The sequence below is a fragment of the Formica exsecta genome, unplaced genomic scaffold, assembly GCF_003651465.1.
Source record: "Formica exsecta isolate Colony F162 unplaced genomic scaffold, ASM365146v1 scaffold201, whole genome shotgun sequence".
Taxonomy (NCBI): Eukaryota; Metazoa; Arthropoda; class Insecta; order Hymenoptera; family Formicidae; genus Formica; species Formica exsecta.
Genome location: NW_021849308.1, coordinates 2,666,500 through 2,675,914, shown reverse-complemented (window position 1 = coordinate 2,675,914; position 9,415 = coordinate 2,666,500). Strand labels below are relative to the sequence as shown.

The 9,415-nt window shown below is 39.7% G+C and overlaps 1 protein-coding gene across 9 annotated transcripts in view; it reads right to left on the bottom strand.

Annotated features, from left to right (window-relative positions):
• LOC115234611 (CUGBP Elav-like family member 4) overlaps positions 1-9,415 on the bottom strand; it is a 714,297-nt gene that overhangs the window by 37,643 nt on the left and 667,239 nt on the right. The window lies entirely within an intron of this gene.

Sequence of the window (9,415 nt, the reverse complement as noted above, 5' to 3'; positions counted from 1 at the left end):
GTCGTGAGTAAAGACGGTCAGCTTTTCTTTTCTTGCCACGAAAATTTCTGTGGCACACTCTGAATCCGGAAGGAAGCAAAAATACTTTTATCTGTTTTATCTTTGCGAGAAAGAAAAAAAGAGAGAGAGAGAGAAAGATCCACAAGCGAAAGGAGTTCCGTTTCCGCTATTGTCGTGGAGCGAGGCCGTCCTCGCGACGATGATGGAACGATTAATCGCTCTCCTACCGCCTGCCACGTGCGCTTATCGCCAGTAGTTAGATGGAGTATGGAGACACGGCGAAGACAAAGAGCTCGGGGGCCCTTTGAAAAATTGACGCGCCAGCGGAGCGCAACATGCACTTTAATAAAAGATGTTTACCGCGCGCGGACAAGCGCTTCGTAATCCGAGACGACGGTGGCCGCAGTTTCGTGCAATATTTATTTGTATCGTCGCCGGGGAATGATACTCGACAATCGTTGTCATCTTTTGCACGCGCGTCGTATAAGCGGGATAATCCACTAGATCGTCGTCGTATCTGGTCTATTGAAAAGGACTTGTTCGAAAATAAACTTTTCGATGTTGGACCGCGGGAAGAAACTTCGAGGAATTTCTCGCCTACAAAGATCGAGATAGTAGGGATCGTAGGGTAACATCCAAACGACATTTTATACCGCGGTACTGTTTTAGTTTTTCTTTTTTTTTTAGAGGGGAATATTGAATTTTATAGATAGAAAGCGAGTTTTTTTTATTCAATCGGCGTCTCGAGTTTTTCACCTCGTGAAAAATATCAATCAATGGAAGCTGTAATCAAATTTAACGTAATCGTGTTACAGTCACAGCCAGTTGAAACACACTGCAGTTTAACTGCGCGAGAATTTCGTAACGCGGCAGCGCTTTTAAAAATGAGATTAACCTTTTCGAGGATCGAATATCGCTCAATACACTCGCCAATTTCTGTCGAGCGGGCGCCTCTTGAAAAATAAACGAAACTCGATTGCGATATGCTTCTGGGAGATGGGACGGATCAGGATTGAAGGGAATTAGGGCGAAAAGAGGGCGCGCCCACCCCCTCTACCTGCTGAAGTACGACACGATAACGTACCCGCTCGTCCCTTTCCTAAACTCTGGACCTTCCTCTGATCTCAGCAGCCCTCGTCTTCGACATCTAGTTTCGAACTCCCGTCCCTTGCTTGCTTGGACGACATGATACGAGAAATTTGGAACAGGCGGACAATTTTAGGCTTTCGATCAATATATTAAGTTTCGAAACTTTTTATGACATATTAGACGAGAATATTATACGCGAATGTGTCATCCTTAATTAAGTAAAAATTATGTAGCTATATTATTTAATTACACGGACTAATTTTCGTGAAAGAATATATCGCGTAGACTATATTAGATAAAGTGAAATAAAGAAAAGATAATCACATACAACTGTTCTAAAACGCTAAGTAATTGGAGCACGAAAAAAATGACAAAGCGGTTCTTCCCGCTTTGTTCCCGGCAGCTCATTAAGTGGCGTTGCTTGACGGCATTATACTCCTTGCCTCTCTAGCCCTTCCTGTCTGAAACACCTGGCGTCCATTGTAGCGATCATAATGTCGCCATGTCAACCTCATGCCGTTACATTAATCAGGCCTTTGAATCTCGAAAACTCGAATATTTAACCAGGATCGAGATCTCCACTAACGCGTGCACGCGAATACATACAATTCACACAATCGTTTACAGGCATACGTAATAGATTAATTCGATCAGCAAACTCGATATTATTTCTCTTTTACCGTATTAATCTGCAGAATTTAAGCGGATAATGTTGGCGATCATTGTGCGTTTTGCGAGGAAATTCGTGACAGGGAAATGAGCGAAATTTTTGAAGGATCATATCGGATGAAACGTATAAGATTTGATTGCCAGATCCTGTGGAAACGTATACGGCCAACGTAAGAATTCGCTCGAGCTTCCAAAGCGTTTCTCTCCCGTCTTTCCCCTCTCACGAAGCTCTCGAAAACGATGCGCACTTGAGATTTTTCTTCGACGTTTCTCGCATCGGCGGGACGCAAACTTGCACGAAAATAAAGGACTCGAATTTCACGAAACTTTGCTATACCCAGTTGACATGATGCATGCATGCATGTATCCGTACGTATATGTGAGGGGATCAATATGTCATGACACAATAGTCATGTTTTTCACTGGTATGTAAATCAAGAATACATCTAATATCGAAACATCTAACACAAAAAATATACAATCATATAAATATGTTTTCTAATAAATAAAATGTTTTGTACAAAATATATATTTTATAACATATATAAAAATATTTTAAAACTTGTTTTCTTTAGTATGAGAAATGTAAGCATAGATTAGATTAATCTATAAGGAAGTAGCACACATACGTATACGGACACGAGTGTTATCGTTCTTGAAGATATTAAAAAATCATAAGAAAACTCGAAAATATCTTATAATATACATAATCAAGATATAACCAAGTTTGTATTTTTCAATATAAATAAAATTACTACACAATTTTCTGATTATCTGGCTTGTAAAAACAAAGGACGTGTAGAAAATATCTAGATATTTATATCCAAAAACGCTTAATAACAGAATATATAACAATTATAGTTATAACTATCCTGACGATTTCTTTCTGCCGGCTCAAAGATTATGTTTGCCGCTCTTCTTTCGCCTTCTTCATACGAATAGCGTTCAACAACAAACAGTGGACAGATCGTTCGTCGAATCGACGGCCCTTCGTCCACGGCGAACGAGTAAAGTTTTCGTGGTCTTCCCCTGATTCTCCCTCAGCCGTTTTGTCCCGAATCCTTCTTCCTTCAATTCTAGCCGCCGCTCGCGCGCTACCATCACGATGGCTTCCGACCGATCGATAGCGTCCGCGAGACTTTCCACTCATATATTTGATTGCTTGGCAAACATGCCTAAGTTTATCCCACGGCCATCGTCATCGTCGAGCGACTACTACTACAGTGCGGGTGATGCCACGACTACTCGCACGAGTTCATGTGCCCTGAACGTTCAGACGTCGTTGCGAGTTTGTTCGTTCAGAGCATTGCGTTCGAAGTAATTCGATCATGTTAAGATTACGATGTAATTTTAGTTATGAAGATCTCGAAGTATTCGATCTCGATGATGGAATAGCACGAGCATCAAGATCACAAGCGCGCGCGCGCGCGAATTAAGAGTCCTTCTTGTCGATAAAATAAAACTTTCTACGACATGACATATAAACGGTCGATTTAAAAAAATTCGAGAACAGTGTGATAAAAATAAAATATTTATCATACACGTCGGCGATAATGTCGAACGGAGAAAGACGCGGGGGCAACCTTTTCTATTCATTCCCCTCTTTGTAATGGCTTACTCAATTATTCTTTAGCTGAATACATTGTAACTGTGTCGTGCCATTAACTTCGCTTTTACTATAAACGATTCGTGGCCTTATGGTACAAGTATGTTAACTCATTTGCCGAGCTGCCGCTCAATAGCGAGTCAAGGCAAGGCGAGGTGTAGCGCATTTAACGATCGATCTTCTTATACTCGTTTCCGCGAGTAAAACTTGCGGCGGAAGTTGTACGCTTCATTAATCAACAGTTGATAATTAAATCAAACCGCAAACTTGGTACGAAAAAAATGCCGCGCTCTTTAGTTCAAATTCGCTATGATGTTAGAAAGCTTCATTAAAGAGTAGGTATTTCGCTACGTTACGAAAGCGCCATGCCGCCGATCGATAGATCATTTTATCAAAGTGTGACGTTCCGAAAGAAGCATCAGTTCAAAAATAGAATCGTCGTGATCGATGGGCGACGAACATCTGTTACCGCGGCTGGTGAAAGAGGGCGATTTGAATATAGACCCGTCGATATACGCGCGCATCGTCTGTCAACCTTTGTGACTTGGTTGTAAGTCGCTAGTGAACATCTGTTTTTGTAACAGCTGAAGATGAACAGCGCACATGGGGACTTACTATACTCGAAATTTAATTTCTTTTTTGCATAAGTAATAAAAGCACAGACGATTGTATAAATTTTTGTCATCTCTTTAGATCTAAAGAATAATAATTATATATCTCATATGTCCTGTTCCTTTGTTAGAGAATGTATTACGGATAATATAATATATGAAACATGATGAGATATTAAATACTTTGTAAATACTTTAATCTCTTACAAACTGATTATAAAAGTTAACATTAAATAATTGTCAATTTTAATATATCATTATAATACTATATATATTATAGTTATTGGATTAATACGAGTGAAGAAGGTTCAGATACAGAGATTGCTAATCATTAATATAATAGTTATTTATGTGATAATTATGAAAATATATATCAATATGAAAATGAGAAAGAGAAGCATAAACTTACAATTAATGGTGTCTATCAATAACGTAGATTTAATTTACAATTGAGTCATCTCTTTTAAAATTTAAGAAAAGGAAAAACTATGCTTTCGACAGTAACATGCTTTTATGAGTGACAAGCAAAATATTTTTTATCGTTAAAGAATATATACATACGAAAGAAAAAAATAATTCGGTCAAACTGGATAGATTCGTGTCACGGGTATGAAGGGATACAGGAATACGAATGGTCTTACCAGCATGTAGCGAATGGGTGGAGTTCGGACTACTTCGCTAATGGCATAGAGCAGTGGAAGAAGAGACGTGCTAAAAAAAGTTATTAACGACTTTGCGAAATGTTTGTTAGGGTGCGACTACGTGGAATAGGTCAGGTGGGATTTGATATCGAGCGCAAACTCGTTGGCGTGAAGTTCTCGTATATACATTACTTTACGAGACATTTGATCCATTCTATTCACACGATACTCAACAAAATATTCTTTACATTCTGTTTAGACAAGCGTCAATTGATTATCTATTCTAACTTTAGATATATCTGATAATTTTGCAGCAAAAAAGAGAGAGACAGAATTATGGCTATAAATATTTTCATTATTTATAAATAATTTAGAATCAGAAAAAATATATCACCACATACATACATATATACTTTTTATTATGTCCATCAATGATTTCAAGAAATGAATAATTATTTATATTATATATTACTGTGATTATCGAAACGACGTTTTAATCGCAAGTAGAACGATCCAGCGATTCTGTGTTGCCCGTATCGATTATAGATCAAGTAAACTACCATCGACAGCAGGAACAGACGGATTCATTTCATTAACGAAGCCACTAAATCCGAGAAATGGAACACGAATTCGCGTAATTGCTATGGTTGCAGGTTTCACAAGGTGGACGGTGTCTATTGGGTCCTAGATACAAGAGCAAGCTGAAACACACAATACATACCTATCTACCTACAACCGCACGTGCGAGAATCAGAACGAAAAAGGGCGAGCATTAAAAACGCTGACAAAGTTACTAAACACTCTTGTGCGTCGGTCCTTTTTATATTCGCGAGATGGGATCGAGATTGCACGGACAAAACGAACCAGAAGGATAAAAGGACCATCGCAAATACAGAGAAAACAGCAAACGTTTATACAATACAGAAGACAAATAATATAAAAAAAAAACATTTGTATATTCCAGATAAAGATAAAAAAATAAAGAACAATGAATAAACGAAAAAAAGTGAAATAATTTTAATTGATCGTTTTATATATGTGTATAGAACATGTAAAATATTAATAACATCGAAATAATTGATGAATATATGGTTTGCAACATAATTTTTGTAAATGTATAGCAGAGTGTATTTTCAATCACTCTATATTTTGATCGCCTACTTAAATATCAAAATTATTATTATTGACCAAAGAGCGTTTTAAAAAAAAAAAAAAAAAAAAAAAGATTATATAAGATGTCAAACTTTTTGAATACAGAAATATTATTTTAATATTATTTCTTTAAAATTATTCCAATAAATGTGAGTTAATATACGATATTATGATTTTTCACGGAATTTTGTCGGACAGACGCTATCATGGTAGTTGACATTTTATTCGGTTGCGTTATCTCTAACTCAATTTTTCGATGATATTCGCGAGACCCTCGTCCGAAAGAGGAAGAGGTCCTGTAAATACTGCACAAGCCCCGAATCACGATGTAGGATACATCCGGGACGGATGTATTCGAGGAGAAAAAAATAAGACTCGGCATGGGGACGGAACGTGGGGAGAAATGTGTATTACGAGCTGGGACAGCAAGTGTAATGTGAGGACACGTAATGCCATTATAATGCGGACACGACCGCGTTCCCGGAGGGATGCACGGAGAGCGGGAGCAACAGAGAAAGAAGACGGAAGACAAAGAGACACGGGCACGTACACGAACGTTACCGGGCGTGACACACCCGGAAAGCGCCGTTGCCAACGGTGTTATTACGGGGAGATAAATTTTCGACCGGAAAGTCCCTCGTCCTACATTCGAGAAATGTCGCGACTCAGTCAGCCGAGCCGCGCATAAAATTAACCATTTCTCTTTTAACAGGAATTCGGAGAAAAATATGAATCCTCCAAATTTAAGATCGCGATATAATTTAGATTATTTCCTGCTCCTGTTCATGCTGTTGTACATTTTTTAAAAATCATTATCATTATATTATTAAAAAAATTATGCGTTGTATATCCTAAGCGTGCCGAACATATTTACAAACAATGTCGATTAATTGAACATTGACAAAATTTATAACACGCGTAGACCACGATTCATTCGAAGAAGACGCGGGACAAACCAAAAGAAATTAATATGCTTTAATATGTACGATATACTTCCATTCGCGCGCTCAAGTTCGGATATCGCCCCGATGTCCTGTATTAGTTAGAAACTTTTCGCAAGATTTTCGTAAAGGCACAAGAGATTTTATCACGTCTCTTCTCGTGCCTCTCTCGCGCGGATTGTTCTCATCGTTTTATTCTCATCATTCTCTATGTTCTTATCAAATAGCGATGTAAAGTAGATTCATCTAGATTATAGTGCAAAACTACTCTCTCTCTCTCTCTCTCTTTCTCTCTCTCGCTCGGCGCGTATTTACCCGGCATTAAATTACACAGACGGTCGCGCGCGTTGACGAGGGTCGAGCGCGCTCCGCACGGACGCTTTACCGGTTTACTTTCATCACATCCAATATTGATCACGTTCAGCGTGCGCGGCTTTATTTATGCAACGCGGCGCGCATTGTTGCACGGCCGGTTACGGAAATCGTGTCCCGCTTTGATCAGCAGTGTTGCATTTACGTCGGATTTTGTCGCAGCTTTTTCCGTCGCACGGCTCTCTCGCTCGTCGCGCTATACATATATATCTAGTCGGCGATCTTCCGCGTATACCTCACACATTTCGATCGTTTCCTTCCGTTTCGTACGAAATAGTCACAATATTTTTTTTATTTAAATTTTATAATTGTAATATTGAAAATAGGCAACATGTAATTGTGATTTTATAATAATGTGAGATGCTTGAGTTTTATCAAAATTAAAATATTAATTCTTTCTCTCTCTCTTATATATATTATATTTCTGAAAGTTCTTGCTTGAATGAAAAAAATGTGTAAATCGAGCACGGCTTACGTATTCAAGTATATTTTCGTAATGCAAGGCGAGCATTGCACTATCTCGAGAGTCTCGATATAAGAACTGCGTTGGTCAGCGATTACGTTGGATTTTGTCCGAGTTTTCTCCCGGCATCTCTCTCGTCGCATCTGGTATCCGCCGCGCTAGTCGTTCTTTCCCACCTGCGCCCAGATGTCTTTTGGAATTTCTTAAGACAATGTAAAGGAAATACAAATAAACGTGCACGCGTCATGCAAAGGGATCTGCAGTATTCGCGAGAAAATTCCGGGCACGTACAGCACTTGCGTTTCGCTCGATGGACGTCTCTCGAGAGCGAACATTTACCCATGCAAATTTTTAGTTATGGCAGAAGCATGCGAAGGGACGCGCTTTCACTGCTCGATAATCCCTACTTCGCCGTTAAATAAACAATTTCCCTCCACATCGCGCTCTGGCGAAAATGCGCCCGGGAAAAAAGGGGGAAGCGCATGTGAAGTTCCCGATAACGCGCTACTCTTCTATAAAGGGTAAATATGCATATAACGTCGTGGTTTTATCCGCGCAAGATTCCTTTTATACATGATATAAATTTTAATCCTCTCGATAGTCTCTCGCAAATGACGCAATTGCGGTAAAATGTCGATAATTGCAGCCGCGATTATTATATTGCATTTAATTAAAGAATGATAGAAATTAGAATTTCTTTTTGTTATTTACGAAGAAAAGAATAAACTAAGCGATTGAAAGATGATCAATTCGTGATAGTTTGACAATTATGATTTCTTATTCTTATTTATGACTTATTTTAATCGAATCGAAAATATATTTGAAGCGCACATTTATCTCTATCGAGATCATCTATCTCGTTTTCAATATTCCGCGGGAAATTTCTGCTTTATCGTTAGATGTCTATATGTAGTATCGATACGATCGTTAGATTCCTCGATTCCGCGGCCTTAAGGGACTTAGGAAGGACTACCGGTGAAGGGGTTAACGCACGATTTTCGCGATATTGCGAGTTCGTTACGGCGTGCGGCGCAATTCGCCCTGAGGTAATTCCGATAATACCAGCAATCATCCTGTCACCGAGTTAAGCCCTCGTAAGCTCCCGCTGCCTTTCCGGTAGCAACTCCGGTAGGAACGAGGGCGGAGAGGAAAGGCAGGGGTATAGGAAAAGGTTGGCGACTTCCCATGGGGAATCTATTCGTTTTCCTCGTCGGAGGATGCCGCCCTTCCTCGCGTTCCCAGATCTCTCTTTCTCGTGCCGCTTCTACGCGTATTTAGGATCGAATGCGAAGAGGGCTAGTGGGGAAGGACGTTTCTTCGGATGACGACAAACCGAACGTCGTTATCGAAATGGCCGTTTCTGCTTTTGTTCCCAATTGTCGTCAGAAAATCAGCGACGGCTTAATGATACTTTATTTTACGATACATATTACCCTAACTGGATAACGACGATAACGACTACGAGTTTATATGTATGTAAAGGCAGATTTCGTGTGTTGAAAATCTGGATAACGATAGTATTACTCGAACGAAGCTGTGTTGTATGTACACGGATCGGTAGTTAAAAGAGAACTCATTACGTGATAAAAGTCAGCGGAGTCTTTCAGAGACAGACTGTGGAAGAACATCAGGAAGGAAAAAGAGCTAAAGGAGGGGAGATCGAGGACGGGAGAGCGGGAGGGCGCGGTCGAGTATAAGAGAGAATCTCTGGACTAATTAAATAACTAGCAAAGTCACCTAGCAACTTGGCACCTCGGCCCGGTCCATCCCACTTTCCAAGTCCGCGGGTTTTCTTACCGCTCGCTTCTATGTTTCTAACTGTCTCCGCCGGTCCCCTTTCTTCCTTCATCCGCGCAACCTCCGCCCTCTCG